The sequence below is a fragment of the Balaenoptera physalus genome (assembly GCF_965194825.1).
Source record: "Balaenoptera physalus genome assembly, chromosome: 8".
NCBI lineage: Eukaryota > Metazoa > Chordata > Mammalia > Artiodactyla > Balaenopteridae > Balaenoptera > Balaenoptera physalus.
In genome coordinates, this window is record NC_138887.1 from 44,421,022 (window position 1) to 44,438,251 (window position 17,230).

Consider the following 17,230-nt stretch of genomic DNA (forward strand, 5'->3'; position numbering starts at 1 on the left):
GTCTTTCTAATTGGATTATTTTTCCAAGAATGAATTGTGAGGAACTGTCCATTCCAGTCACCATTTTAACCAAAGCTCTTACTTCTCAAATAATGCAAATCTTCATCTTATTTACTAACTTTTTACAACAGTTTCTTCAATGAGTTTATTTTAATCCTTGTCTATGGATTTCTTTTCCTTGAAAAGTAGGCCAAAAACATTTTTTTCAGATTTATGATTATGTATATTAAATGGAGGCAAGTTTGGAAAAACTAGTACCTGCAGTAAGTATTCTGTCCAGTGTGCCGTTGTGTAAGCCAGCTACACCAAACGCTTCAAATGTTCTTTGTTCGCAACAGGTTTGCCATAATATCTGTAGGCTCAGACTGTGCCTCTGCGGTTTGCCTTAAATAGAAAGTCATTATAGGACACTGAGAGTGAGTATTTAACTAGATTAATTGTATTAAACTCATGACACTATACAAAAACTATAACAAGGATCAATGCTGGCTTTAGAAACATGGGAAGGAAAGAAAAATTTACCTTCTGTATTCCAGTATTTCTCTTTAAGAATCATCACCCCCTCCACACATAAACGCAATGTGGAGTCTTATTTTTCTATACTTCAGGCAATGGATACTTCCATCTTGATCATTTTAAAAATGTAACACACAAAGTATTTATCTATTCATTTAGAGATAATTTTTATTTTTCAGAATTTTTCTTTATAGGTTATCATAAAATATAGTTCCCTGGGCTATACAGTAGGTCCTTGTTGATTATCTGTTTTATAAATAGTAGTGTGTATATGTTAATCCCAAATTTAGGTCATCTAATACACCCAATAAGAGGCACCTAGGAGATAATTTCTATTATTTAAAAATAGGACTAACCTACTTATTTTATGAATAAAACAATAGTGTCACAAAATATTAAAGAATATGCCTGCAACCATGGCTAATTCAGAATCCAAAGATCTCTTCTCTGAGCTCAATACCCTTGGAGAAGGATTACCGTTTGTAATAATTTCAACATAGCTCATTCCATTCATTATATTTTTTAGATTGTTCTATAAGCTAAAATGTTATTCTTCCTATTTATCTATTATGTCTAAGGAGCCAGGGAGTATTCCAAGTATTCCCTGGTGGATTTACACAGCTGAAACTTCATCTTCCTTTCATGTGATAGCCTTCAAATTGCCTCTTTTCCCCAATTTTCCCAATAAGTTTTTTTTTTCCATATGGCATGGTGAGTCCCCTAACATGGCAACAGTTCTCTTCTGAATTAAGTCCTTTCTTTAAAAATAATTATCCATTTGGAATTTGAACATAATTCTTTGGAAGTATTAAATGGGACTGTCACCATCCTTGTTATATGTACTAAACTATTTCAAGTTAGTATGTTACCTCTACTAGGAATACTTAATTTAGAGATTAATATATTTAACTGTGGATTAGATGAATGTTCCTTTTTGAAAGGATTTTGTGTGAGCAGATTGAGGAATGATTTGGGACAGGAAACCCTTTTATATGCCCCTAAAATCTTAAAGAGTATGGTTTGCTAATCATTGTAATTGTATTCCTTTTCCCTAGAACAGGTCAGCCAGCAAAATGAAACCTGATGTTGCTGCTAAATTTGGTTATTAACTATAAACACATTATTTATCTTAAATAAAGGAAGAAAAAAGGACTTCAAAGGGTTCAGACCATTTACCAGATATTATTCCAACTAGTGCCAAGGAATTAATCACAAATTATTCTCAATAAATTTCTTTCTGTGTGATGCATTACCCCGGAATGTTGTTCATACCATGTCATTACATATCATATCAAATTTAAAGAGCTGAAAATGGAAAGTTTCATATAACTAACATTACTAATATTCCTTTGTTTAAAGTATAAAACAGAATTTATTAACTTATACTATATGGATTTACATTTCAAATTATTTTACCTGCCTTTAATATTTTATTCATTGCTCCTACGCATAACATTTGCAAGCAATAGTGAAGAAACCTATTGAGCATAAGAATCTAAGGATTATCGGTAAGGTATCTCATATTCAAATTTTGTTGTAAATTCATTTGACCGAATTCCTTCTCATTCTTTGTTGCCAACTAATTTGCATGGCCTGTAAGAAAAGCTAAACAACTTAAATACTCGTTAATGCTCTTACATTTCGATATGAAATTATAATCTTTAAAACAGTGAACATTTCCAACTTGGAATTTGTATTGTCATGTTCTTTCAAGATACACAGTCAGATAGTCTTATGCAATAAAATTTTAAACATAAGAAAGTGCCATCCAGACATATAATATAGGATGATTTCCTTCTCATAAGTTGTTTAGTCTTTATTTGTTATTGGGCTGACATTACTGACATCTGACACTGTTCATTCTTCAGTTTAAAAGTGAAAAGATTCTTAGGAAGAAAAGCCTCTCTCGTCCACTTTAATTCCCTAAAGAGTCTATTCCTTTGGGAAAAATAATTGTGTGGAGCACCTGTGGTGCAAGTGCTAAGGAACTATCAAGCAAAACCCAGCCACAGCTGTGCTGTAATCACTGAAGTGTGCCCAGTGCATAATGGCACATTAGGTAGGCATTAATCTCTGCCAGTTTATGAGGTCTCTTACAGAATCAGGTAGACTTTTGCACTGAAGCCCATGGAGCAGAAATCGCTACTTCTAAACTAATCCATTTTCAAATTACCACCCCATTGTGACTGATGACCTCACTACAAATCCGCTTATCTGCCTCCAACCACTCAAAGCAAAGGAGAAGCAATCGTTATTTTCCTTTACTTTCTACTCTTTACAAAAAGCTGTTCTCGCCATTCGTAGTCTCCTTTAGTGTCACTGCAGCTGTGACGATAAGCATGACAAATGTCAAATGGTGCCTAATTGTCAGTGCTTCTTTGGAAGGTAAAATGGGAAAGTAGAATATGTGCTTAGTATGATATATGGTTTAACTAAGATTTGATATAGAAATTGCTGCTATAAATTATAGCTAATTTCATGAATGTATTTAAATAATTTATTCAGAATGCAGTATAGTGATGCCTGACTTAAAATAAAAAAAGTCTATCACTACGATATGCAGGGTTTTCTTTATGAAAACCCTGGGTCCCGTTTAATTACCTGAGTAGATAAAACTTAAAATACTTGAGATCCTTTATTCTGAAAATGAAGGAGATGCTCAAGAGTTTACTTACTTGAAGGCAATATCATATAAAAATGTGTAGGAAGCATGAAACATACAAATCAGAAATATTCCTAATTTCTTCTCAGCAAACTTTATCACAGAAGATAGAATTTCTCACTTTGTGATCCACAAAATTTGGCAGTTGCAAAAATGTGTAAATAAATATTGTATAAAAGTCACAAGATAGAGGTGGAATATTGAGGTACTACAAACTACTATGTATAAAATAAATAGCTACAAAGATATATTGTACAGCACTGGGAATATAGCCAATATTTTATAATAACTATAATTGGAGTATAACCTTTAAAAATCGTGAATCACTGTTATACACCTGAAACTTATGTGACTCTATACCTCAATAATAAATAAATAAATAAATAAATAAAATTTTTAAAAAGAACGTATAAAAGTGATATGAAGTTGCATCTCTTTCTATTAGAAAATTGGGATTAGCCATAACAAAGACCTTTGGATGTATTTTAAAAGTCAAAGATTAGTGTATGTTTTGTAGGTTATTTTGTTGTGAAAAATATCTTCCCTGGTTCTCTGGAAGTTTTTTCATGTGGACCAGACAGTAGAGAAATAATCGGTGAATATATTAATGTATGTATGTGAGTATTCATTTACATATTTCTTGAAGCAAATTATATACAAGTAGTAATTTGAAAACAGTTCTAGCAGAATTGCAGAATGTCTGTTTACAAATTCATTGGACAAAGCAGTAGTTAAAATATCTCAGCCTTGGCAGGGTGATGGATGAGGCAGAGAAATAATTATTTCCATGTCTATAATTAAAGCACATATTTTTGAATGTTTCCATCTCAAACATAATCAAAATTCAAACATCTGGGCCAATCACTGCTGTGAAGTACCAGCCTCATGGTTTTATCCACAGTGCCCTGAGCAGTGGACTGACAAAATTACTTATTCAGACCCAGGTCAGGAGCACTTCAGTTTCATGAAAGAATATCTTCTCAAAGGAGCTGGAGTTGCTTTCTCACAATTGCATGTTGATTTATGTAGATATGTCAGGGCTTCTCTCTGAACATTAATCAATGGTGTTTCTTACATTCTGTGTATGGACTATTCGTGTATGTACAATAACACATTTATAAAGTGTTACTGTACAACGCAACCTACTCCAACCTACCTATTAGTAGGTGCGGTGAAAGATAGAAAAATAATTCACAAATTAGTGTAAAAAACCCTAACAATTTTATTTTGGTTTATAATATCTTAATTTTAGAAGTAATATTATTAATCTCTTGATTACCTGTACAAATGGATGGGGAAAAGCCACAGGTCTATAAATGACAAACAATTAATAATCCAAAAAAATATTTCAAGTGCATTCATCTCACTATTTCCCAGAATATCTATGTTTTGTTATAATAAATATTTTCAAACAAAATCAACATGTGTTCACCTCAACTAGTGAAAATATAAGGAGCTATGTAAGGGGAAAATTTTACATTAAATCACCTACATTAACTCCCTTCCTCATGCCCCAGGCTGCCAAGACCAGCACCAGCCTCTTCCACATCTTTCTTCACACTGATGAACATGTACATATGTATACATATATGTGTATACATATATCATATCGATCGAGTTCTATGTAATCTGTTTTACAAAAAGCATCACAACATAAACATTGTTTAGCAAAAACAGTTTTTCATGAAACATACATCATGAATAGGTCTCCAGTCAAATGCATAGATCTGACCCGTGCTGTTAATTAACGTGTAATAGTCAATAGTCCAGATTAAAACTGCATTACTTAACTCTTCCCCAGTAGTGAAGATTTGGATACTCTTGGAGGAGTTTTCACTTTTGTCCTTGTTGATTTGCCCTACTTGTTTGTTAGTTGTTATTTTATTAAAATATATGCATTTTCATTTTAGTACCTATTCTTGATCAGTTTTCATGAATTCATGGCCATTTGGATTCTCTCTAGTAATGAGTGAGCCTACTTCCTGGAACCCTAGAAATCACTGACTTGTTTTCTTCTTTTTAATTTTCACCAACTTGATGGAAGAAAAATGGCATCTCATTACTGCTATAGTTGGCAGGTTCCAACTAGTAAGCTTTAGCATCCTTTCATATGCTTGCTGCACATTACAGTCTAGTCTGATATAATTTCCTATTTATATGCTTTGGCCAGTTTCATATTAGGTTATTTGTCTATATTTATCACCATAATTAAATAAATTAAATTCCTATATTCTTCTCATGGGAGTTCTATGAAGGCTAAGCAAATACTGAGAAGTGGGCACCCTGCCATCTTAGCACTTACCATATTTTAATGAAAAGTTTACTATATTGCTCCCGTGATGACATTCCTCTGATTATAGGGCACTTATTTTCCTTCCTCTTTTACCAAAGATTTATCATAATACCTGAATGCTCTAAATATTCAGGAAATGAATGTTGAACTGGTAAAATGGTGAGAAAAGTACATCTTCAATTAAATTGCCGGATACTTGAGGGAAAGAATCACATCTTGTATTATGTGTCCCCAACAGAAAGCTGTTCACACCATACCTCTGAATTAATTGGTTACTCAATCTTTCTTTTCCAGCTTTATTTGATATAACTGGCAAATAACATTGGGTAAGTTTGAGGTTTGCAACATGATGATTTGATACACATATGTATAGTGAAATGATCATCACAATAAAGTTAGTTAACACAGCCTTCACCTCACATTACTCTGTGTATGTGTGTGTGTGTGTGTGTGAACATTTAAGATCTTCTCTCAGCAACTTTCAAGCACACGATAAAGTATTGTTAACTATAGACACCATGCTGTACACTAGATCCGCAGAACTTTACTCATCTTGTAACTGGAAGTTTGTATCCTTTAACCAAATTCTCCTCATTTCCCCCACCCCCAATCCCTAGCAACCACCAATCTACTTTGTTTCAGCTTTTTACAATTCACATATAAGTGAGATCACACAGTAGTTGTCTGTCTCTGACTTATTTCACTTTTGGTTGCTCAGTCTTGAAACTCTTTTCCCTACCTTCAGAGTTTCTTCCTGGGGTTAAGTATAGTTCAACTTCAGGTTTAAATCTGTGAATGGAGAATGCTAGGGGCCCTTCTCGTCTCACTGCTGTGTGTAGGACCTTTGTATAATATTCATTTTTTAATGTTAATTTTTCTTAGCTTCTTTGCTTTTTGTATCATGTTCAGTCCATGCAAACTTGGCAACTGAGGATTGTGTGGAATTTCAACTAACACATCTCAGATGTGCATGATCTCAGCCTGTGGGATATGAAAGGATTTAATTTAGAAGGCACCTCCATCCAACTTCAGAGTCTAGACTATCAATTGCTCTAGAATTTATCTATAAGACAATGGTCTCTTGATTCAAAAGACATTAATCAAAATGCTGACAGCATCATTTTGTTGTTAAATGAGTGGCATTAGGTTTGTTATTTTTGTTGGATATTCTTACATTAAGTGACCAGGCTGTAGAGAGAAAGATTTTACTTCATTCACGAAACATGAATGGTATCATTTATTTTTTGCTTGAGGCACAACTTTTCTAAAGAACACAATTCTTAAGGAGGGAAATAACTAAAATGAAGTCCACATGTTTGCAGTAGAAAAAGTGTCTTTATAGCTTTCAAAAATTTGTCTTCTATACCTACGCTTTCTATTGACTCTGGTTATTTGGGACAAATCATTGTGCTTTTCTCTCCTCACTTCTTTCATTCTTATACCTAAAAGAATTGTGCAGAATCATTTTTAAAAATTCTTCCTGTTCTAACTTTGTTTTCTTTGGTAAAACGAAACAACTAGTAAGTAAAAAATTGTAATTAATTCCTTCTGATACTCAAGCCAAAGTTTTAGACATCTTTTTTTTTTTTTTTTTTTTTTTTACTATATAGTGTACCCCTTCTTGGTTGCACTTAAATTTAGGTTATAATCAAGGATTTTTATTATGATTTTGAAAATAAGTCAACAACACATTTAGGATAACTTTGCAAAAGCTTATGATATAATAGTCATTATCATAGTTTGGATTTGATAATTCAAACATGTCCATAAATCCATAAGTGAAAGCCACTTTCATAGGTATTCTCATATTTTACTGAAAGCAATAAGAAACCATGATAATAATTAAGCAAAATATATAATGTTTAAATATAAGCTCAATAATAATAAATATATTAACTGAGCAACTACTAGTGAATAAAACAGTAAATAGAGAATCACAATCACTAACTTAATAGAAAATATAACATATAAAAGATAGCATTGAACAAGAAGTTTCAAGCATGACAATACTGTAAAACATGAAGGCTTTTCTTATGGAAGTAGCATTGAGCCGAGATGTGAAAGTTTATATGGAATTAGCTAGATGAATGGATGAGATTGAAATTAGGCATTTTGGCAGACCAATTGATAAAACCATTTCATGTAGTTTCTTCAAAATAGCCACTTCAACATGTGTATCTTCTTTTTAATTATGAATTCGAGCATCACACCCATCCACTAGTTTAAAAATTGGATGAGATTCATGGTAAGGGATGGATATGTTTTGCATATTACCTGATAATAGCAATGTGTTTCAATCCATTTGATATCATAATTTCCTTACCAACTGAATCTATGGCAGAATGGCAGTCTATATAGCAAGTTATAGTTGTCATTGTGTATAGGGACTTCTTGACTGCTTAACAGGGAAATTTGGGGTGTTCTTAAATAATCGTAGAACTGCAATTGATTTTTCTATTGATGTAACTGATCTTAGATATCCTGGGAATACTCTATGATTAAACACGCTTTTATTTTATTCATCTTTGTATCCCCATACTCCTTTTGATAGCTTTTTAATCACCATACAAGGAGAATTTAGTATTGTGAGTATTGTTGGTGAAAAATCTTATAAATACCATCATTTAAAAAAAATGTATTTTCACTTCAAAATTCCCAACTCCCCCCCCAAAAAAATCACAATTTGACAATTTGACAATGTATTTACAGCTTTAACACCATTTCAAATCATGTCAGTTGTTATATTATTCAGTAAGATGGCTTTCTGAATACCGTTTGATATACTTTTTTGAGATTTTTAATAATATTTAGAAAAGCACTACTTAAAATACAGACTGTTAAATAATCTCATCTGAATGTCGCTGCTTTTCTGATTAAAAATTAATTCTATGTTTTGGTCTGAATTTTTTTAACTTCATTTTTAGAAACAAAACACAATTGTGCTTAACAAAGAAAGTTCAAGGAACTTGTGACCACATGTTTAGAATGATGTGGGACAAAATTCCTCAAAAACTTGAGGATCTGAGCCTTAATGTTTATAGTGTTGACTAAAATTAATTGATCCAGAAACTCCATTCATAATAACTAATCTACATGGATCTATGTACAACAGTCTACAAATTCAACTAATGTTAATACCTGTTTCTTTTTGCTTATTTCTTCACTTTTTCTTATTTTCAGTTCTGGCTAACTGCTGTTGGTTGAGGTTTCACTAAAGAAGAGTGGAGTGGGATAGTTTCCACAGCAACTGTCTCAGACCTCAGGCAAATCTCTGATGACTCTGGGTAGTACTTCCAGACATAACTTGTTTCAAAGTCCAGTTGTGCCCCAACAGGGATACAGTTTTGATGAAACCCAGATGAGCTGTAACTGTATTTTAGTCTATACTCCCACTTAAGCTATAGTCAATTATCTATGGTAATAGGAGAACAGAAATAACATGAGTAATGAAATCTGCAGATAATCTCAAAGCATCGTTTTAGCCAATAATTTCCAATCCCTCCTCTACTGAATCTCTTAGTAAAATTTCTTAGTATGTATTAGAATGGAGACATGTGAGTTTTCTTCTCTTCATATAGTAAAGGTGCCAATAAGTTATAAAATGATTCTCAAGATATGGCCACAAGGGAGGAAAGTATAATTAATCATTGGTCTAGATATCTGTTCCTGAGAAACTTAGGAAATTCTTTCTTCTGCCTATCAAACCTCTGGAAACACATCACCATCATTCATAATCATATTTAAGTTTATAAATCTGTTTATACAATATCTGATTATTTGTTAAGAATATAATATGAATTCCAATTAAACCAGGAAGATTAAACATACAAATCCATCTCTTCTCCCTCCCTTAGCCCCAGTAAAGGTATAAGAGAGTTAACAAACAAGGAAACAGAAATATATTCATCCACTAGGACCAAGAGAATGATAAAAATGATCACAGCAATATAAGACTTTAGGGAAATTTGGGGATAAGGAATTTGAATAAACTTGACAAAGTGGAGTTAGAAGACCTCAGAAGAAAAGCAAACCCACTCACTCTAAGGAAACTGGGAGATGATGAGCGCTCAAAGGCATACCTTACCAGGATAAAAATAAGGAGGTCAACATTTCCCCCATTTTGCTCCCAAAATATCAACGATCAATTTCAGTATTTTCCCTCTGCCAACTATTGGAGAAATTAAACAGCACTAGAGAAAGTACCCCACATATCATCATTTGGTGGTCCATTGCGAAAAGACTGATTTGCTTACCTTTCAATACAAAGTGTAATCTAATGATCCATAAAATACACTCTAATCCCTCCCTCCCCGATCCTACCCATACAATGCTTCCAAAAATGGTTTGATATTTTACCAATAGACAGCTCAGAATTACCTGACTCAAGAGGAAATCTGACAACATGAATGGAAAACAAAACCCCTCAAAATAGCAACTGAAAGAACTAGGAGAAAACAAAAACGATGAAAGACATGAAGAACATCTCAAAACTATAATGAACATTTTCCAGAAATAAAATATATTTAATTTATTAAAAATAAATAAGCAAACAAACAAGATTATAAGAAAAAAGAAATTGAGAACCAAAAAAGAGCTCTTAGCATTTAAAACTATGATAACTGGAATAGGAACTATAATACAATTGTCGGAAGACAAAACCAGGAAAAATTCCCAAAAAGTATGACAGCAAGAACACAAAATGGAGGAATATAGGTTAAAGAAAATTAATGGATCAATTAAAGCAGTCAAATATCAGATTTTTAGGGCCAACAGAATGAAAAGACAGAAAACTCAGGGAAGAAATACATATTATATATTACATATATTATATATAATTTCTTATATATATTTCACATATCTATTTATATATATAGATAATTATTTTATACATATATATCAATCTATCTGTATCTATCTGTATTTATATATCTATATATAGACATAAAGGTATAAAGATCTTTATATATAACAAGAAAATTTCCCATAAATGAAGGGCATAAGTCTTCAGATTAAAAGGGTCTGCTTAGTGCTTAGTGCAATGATCACAAAATAAAACAAATCCCAAATCTGACATAACTACATGTCAGAATATCAGGGACAAATGTAAGATCCTAAAAGCTTTCTTTTTCTGGTGGGAAATAGGGGGGATATATGTGACAAAAGAACAGAAATCAGAATGCATTAAATGCTCAACTTCAGCATTAATTAAACAAATGACTTGAAAATAAATAGAGGCAAATATTAAGCATAGGAATGCTGGGTTGACCATGTTAATATCATCTAAAGTAGACATCAAGGCAAAAGCATCACCAAAGATAAGAAGAAACAGTACATAATGATAAAAGGGGCAACTCAGCAGGAAGACATACTGAGCATAAATGTGTACGAGCTTATAAAAGAACCATAAAGTACAAGAAGCAATAATTGACAGAACTAAAGGAAGGGAAGAAAATTAAAATTGACTAATCATAGTAAGGGATTTTATTAAAATGAGTAGACAAAAATAGATCAGTAAACACATAGTGGATCTAAAATGCAGTATGAAGCACACACATTGGGCCTTAAGACAACTCTCAGTAGATTTTATTTTTTTATTTATTTATTTTTAAAAATTATTATTTTTTAAATTTTATTTCATTTTTTATTATTTATTTATTAGGCTGTGTCGGGTCTTAGCTGCGGCACATGGGATCTTTTGTTGTGGCGCGCGGGCTCTTCGTTGCGGCGCACAGTCTTCTCTCTTTTTGTGGCATGAGGGCTCCAGAGTGCACAGGCTCAGTAGTTGCCGCATGTGGGCTCTCTAGTTGCGGCATGTGTGCTATAGAGCACATGGGCTTAGTTGCCCCATGGCATGTGGGATCTTAGTTCCCTGACCAGGGATTGAACACGCGTTCCCTGCATTGGAAGGCAGATTCTTAACCACTGGACCACCAGGGAAGTCCCTCTCGGTAGATTTTAAATGACTGATATCAGAGTATGTTCTCTGGCCACAATGAAATTAAACATCAATAATAATGAGATATCTAAAGAAACACAAGTTGATTTATAAATTCAACAAAATCCTAATTAAAATTTCAGGAGGCTTTTTTTTGGGGGGGCGTGTTTTATGGGAAAGCAAACCACTTAGAAGAACCAAAGAAATTTTAAAATTTAAAATATAGCTGAGTTGGTCATCTGATACAATTTAATTTTAAGACTACAAAAATCGGGCTTCCCTGGTGGGACAGTGGTTAAGAACCCGCCTGCCAATGCAAGGGACATGGGTTCGAGCCCTGGTCCAGGAAGATCTCACATGCCACGGAGCAACCAAGCCCGTGTGCCACAACTGCTGAGCTTGTGCTCTAGGGCCCGTGAGCCACAACTACTGGGCCTGCATGCCACAATACTGAAGCCTGCACACCTAGAGCCCGTGCTCCACAACAAGAGAAGCCACCACAATGAGAAGCCTGTGCACTGAAACAAAGAGTAGTCCCTGCTCGCCACAGCTAGGGAAAGCCCATGCGCAGCAATGAAGACCCAATGCAGCCAAAAATAAATAAAATAAATAAAATTAAAAAGAAAAAAGAATACAAAAATCAAGACAGTGTGTTATTGGCAAAAGGGTAGACAATGGAGAAAATTAGACAAACCAGAAATAGGCTACTGATTTTTGATGAATTTCCTAAGGTAAGTCAATGGAGAAAAACATGTCTTTTCAACATATAGAACAACTAGACGTTGACATGGAATAAAAGATTAGTCTTGACATTTACTTACACTACATCCAAAAATTGACCCAAAATGGGTCATAGTCCTTCAAAACTCAACCAGTAAAACCCTTAGAAGAAATACTGGAGAAAAAAATGTAACCTTGCGATAAGCAAGATTTAATATCCAACAATCATAAAAGAAGAAAAAAATGATATATTGCACTTGATCCCTACTAAAATTTTTGCTATTCAAAAGAAACTTAAGGAAATGAAAAAGAAAGTTATAAAGCGAAGGAAAATATTCACAAAACATATATATCTACAAAAGGACTTGTATCTAGATTATATAAATGCTCTTAAAACTCAAAATTATTAGTAAGACAAAAAGCCAATTTAAAAATTTAGCAAAATATTTCAATAGATATATTAGAAAAGAAGGTATACAGATGGCAAATAAACAAATTAAAAGATGTTCATTATCATTAGTTATGAGGGAAATGCAAATTAAAGCCCCATTGAAATACTATTCCATATACATGAAAATGGCTAAAATTAAAAAACTGACAACATGAAGTTTTGCAAGGATGCAGAGCAGGGATCAGCAAACTTTTTGTTTAAAGGATGAGATAGTAAATATTTTAAGCTTTGAGGGCCATATGGTTTTTGTCACAATTACTTAATTCTGCTTTTGTAGCATGAAAGCAGCTCATTCATAAACAAATGAGTGTGGCTATGTTCCACTACAACTTTTTTTTTTTTTTTTTTACTTTAAATAGTATATGTATTTTAAAGAAATTTACAATCATTCAGATATTTAACGAATTTTGACGCTATTTATTTTCTCCTAAAGTGCCAAATTCCTATCTGGTATCATTTCTGTTCAATCTGAAGGACTTTTTTATAGCAATCCTTGAAGTACAGGTCTGCCAACAATGAATTCTCTTACTTATCTTTTATTAAAAAGTATCTTCATTTTGCCTCCTACATTACAGAATATTTTCATTGTATGTAGAATTCTGGGTTGAAATTTACTTTTTTTTTAAACATCTTTATTGGAGTATAATCGCTTTACAATGGTGTGTTAGTTTCTGCTTTATAACGAAGTGAATCAGTTATACATATACATATGTCCCCATATCTCTTCCCTCTTGCAACTCCCTCCCTCCCACCCTCCCTATCCCACCTCTCTAGGTGGTCACAAAGCACCGAGCTGATCTCCCTGTGGTATGCAGCTGCTTCCCATTAGCAATCTATTTTACGTTTGGTAGTGTATATATGTCCATGCCACTCTCTCACTTTGTCCCAGCTTACGCTTCCCCCTCCCTGTATCCTCAAGTCCATTCCCTAGTAGGTCTGTGTCTTTATTCCCTTCTTGCCACTAGGTTCTTCAGAACTTTTTTTTTTTTTTTTATTCCATATATCTGTGTTAGCATACAGTATTTGTTTTTCTCTTTCTGACTTACTTCACTCTGTATGACAGACTCTAGGTCCATCCACCTCACTACAAATAACTCAATTTCGTTTCTTTCTATGGCTGAGTAATATTCCATTGTATATATGTGCCACATCTTCTTTATCCATTCATCTGTTGATGGACACTTAGGTTGCTTCCATGTCCTGGCTACTGTAAATAGAGCTGCAATGAACATTGCGGTACATGACTCTTTTTGAATTATGGTTTTCTCAGGGTATATGCTCAGTAGTGGGATTGCTGGGTTGTATGGTAGTTCTATTTTTCGTTTTTTAAGGAACCTCCATACTGTTCTCCATAGTGGCTGTATAAATTTACGTTCCCACCAACAGTGCAAGAGGGTTCCCTTTTCTCCACACCCTCTCCTCCACTACAACTTTATAAGTACAGCTGAATTTGGCTCAAGAAGTATAGTTTGCAGACCCATGACACAGAGCAATGGGAATTCTCATACACTGATCAGGTGAGTGCCAAATGGTACAACCACTCTGGAAAACTGTTTGTCATTTCTTAAAAAATTAAACATACACCTACCAAATAACTCTGATATTCCAATCCTCCATATTTTCCCAGGAGAAATGAAAACACATGTCCACACAAAGGCTTGCACACAAATGCTCAGAGAAAATTAATTAAGAAAAGTCAAAAGTTAAAGACAACTAAATATCCACCATCAAGTGAATAAACAAATGTGTATCCATTCAATGGAATACTGTTCAGCAATAAAAATAAATGAACTCCTGATACAAACAAGTAAATCTCTAAACCATTATGCTAAGTAAAAAAAATACACACAAATATGTATACTTATTTCATATAAAATGCAAACTAATGCATAGTACAAAAAAAGTAAACGGTCACAAGGAATCTTGTCAGGGTGGAGAAATACTCTACACCTTGCTTGTGCGGGTGATTTCATGGGTGTACAGCAATGTCAAAACTCATAGAATTGAGCCCTCTAAACCAGGTGCAGTTTCTATTACCTAAAGTATCCCCTCAGTAAAGTTAGTAAGGGAAAAATAAACTGACAGAGAGCCTTCATCCAAAGAAGTTGTACACATCTCAAAGAGTTTAACAGAGACAAAGGTTCTATGCAGCATTTTGCCATATACATATATATATATAGGCAAATATTTATATATATGTAGACATATGTTTATATATATATGTAGACACATATATAGAGACATATATTTAACCAGCCATAAAATTCCATTCCCCCAAAAGGGTTGTTCCTTGAGGTAGTGTAGTACATATGTCTTTCTCTTATTACCCAATCATTTTGCTCAATTATTTCCACCCACTGACAGACTTCTCTTTGTGAAAGAAGAGAATGCCACCTCTTTATTTTGTTCACACAAATAACAATTGCAGTTGAAGACAATGCTGATAAATAGTGGAAACTGTCAACAGACAATCCCAAAATGAATAAGGAAGAAAATCCAGCAAAAGCAGTATTTTGGAAGCAAGATATGATGATATAAAGAAAAGAACTGTAGAATGAGAGTTTGGAGTTGACGTTCTTAGTCTCTGTAATTTGTATTAAATTTTTCTTGGCCTTGGTTTCTTTATGTAAACAATGAAATGATCTCCTAAGTCCCTGCAGGCTCAGAAATTCTGTGGACCTAAAACCATTTAGCACAGATTATCAAAGATTGAAGAAAAAAAAAAATTACAGTTTAGGGAAAGAAGGTATTATTAGCCAGAAAAATAAACGACTCAGTCTGAATCTGAAGCAGGCTTTGTGCAAACATGCAGACAATGAAGTTTTTTTAAAAGGTAGGTAACATTCCTCTCCTACTCGTGGCCACTCCGATCCCACCCTCACTGAGCGCAGAGGAAGGTAGGTATGTACTAGATTCCCTGAGGAGGAAAGCCATGCCTCTAAGCATTCCTTCTGACTCTGTGGGCACTAATACGTGGCCAGGGTAATGAGGTAAGAGCTTCCTAGTTGCCCAGGTCACCAAGATTCTTGTCACTACAACTAAGTAGGAGCTCAGTTCCAGCATGATTTTCTTAGCTCACCTTTCTCTTTTTCTTTAAAAAATGTCTAAGGACTTCTCTGATAAGGAAAAAATATTTTAATTCCTTGAAAAATCTTAGAAGTGAATATTGAATATTTTTCAATATTAAATATTGAAATACTAATATGCTATAAGCTAAGAGAACATATTCAACAATCAAAATTAAATAATAGCTAAATTAATACAGGAACATTTTGAGTTATTCATCATTTTTTAAAAAGGCTTTATCTATTAAATATTGACATCCTTTAGAGAATTTTAAATGTTTTAAATGGTTTTGTTTTAAAGGTTCATACTCTTTCCTTCAGTCACTCACTAAATAAATATTGTCTGTTCCTTACATTGGTTGTGGGGGGGAGGCATATAGAATAAAAAATATTTTTCACCTTAAAAAAGCTTACGATCTAGAGTAGAAAAATGACATACTTAAATATCCATGAAAAAAGTAGAACTCTTTTGAAAGATAAGGTAAATAAAAAAGTACTTTGTAAAGTATTCAAAGAAAGGGAAAACTATACTGTACATTTCAAAATTCAAGTTTTAAAATAAATCAAAAAGTGTTTCAAAATTAATAAAAATGTAAGCAAAAAAAAAATGTAAGCAAGTAAAATTAGGTATTGTTAGTCCCAACATATAAATGAGAAAATTAGATAAAAGCAAGGTAATTTTCTCAAGGCCACACAGTAATTCAGCTTGAAAATCCAGAACTATGTGAGTCTGGAATATAATTTCATTCTAGTATATGAGAACTTCCTACAAAACAGACCAAAGTTATTCAGTAGTCATAAGAGAATGAACTTTGAATGGAATAACAAATTATATATACTACTCTTAATCTTCTTAGCATTCTGATTTGTATCTTCTACTTCCTTCTTATCCACACCTTTTTAACTTTTCTTTTTTAGTTAATGTGGAATTTTATCTCGTATTCCTCTCTTCCAAAATCAGCACATCTTTTTCTTAACTACAGTCTCTTTTAATTGCCTTCTACTTTTTTTATGGACGCTTAAAATTTTTGTCATGAGCTTCCTAGTAAGGTATTTGTATATATTCAATCTAGAATTTGTTTAAAATCAAACTTATATGAAGCCATGTCTAGGAAACAGTCTATATTTGCAGAACTGTTTTCAGATTCAGGAGAGGAAAAAATGCCATGGATCTTGTCATTCCCTAAGCAAATAAGCCATTAAATAATAGAATTAGCAGGACAAAAAAAAATTGATTGTCTACTCTTTAAAATAATTATTTATATTAAATATTTTTAATAAATTTACATGCAGATATTCTCCTTCAGGTTACTCTGTTTAAAAAAGAAAAAATAAAAAGGAGAATATAAGGGATAAAGTAGCATTGTCACTGAAATGGATATTGATGAAAAACAGGTCTCAGGCCTCCCACTTTGGGATGGCCAGATGGCATTTTCCAACAAACTGATATTTATCTACCCTGGTTTGTATTTGTATCACTCAAAGCCTAGAATCATAAGTTCAGTTCTGCAAATAGTTCTATTAGATGCAATACCTGGAAGTAAATTTCATCAGATTTTTGGTGAATTTACTACTCTTTTATAAATAT

General features: G+C 33.1%; 1 long non-coding RNA gene across 1 annotated transcript in view; it reads left to right on the forward strand.

Annotated features, from left to right (window-relative positions):
• LOC309665809 overlaps nucleotides 1-12,957 on the forward strand; it is a 95,999-nt gene extending 83,042 nt beyond the window's left edge. Inside the window, exon 2 of the long non-coding RNA XR_014266723.1 lies at nucleotides 269-12,957. This is a non-coding gene — a long non-coding RNA (uncharacterized lncRNA). The remainder of the gene's footprint in view (nucleotides 1-268) is intronic.
• The last annotated feature ends 4,273 nt before the right edge of the window (nucleotides 12,958-17,230 follow it).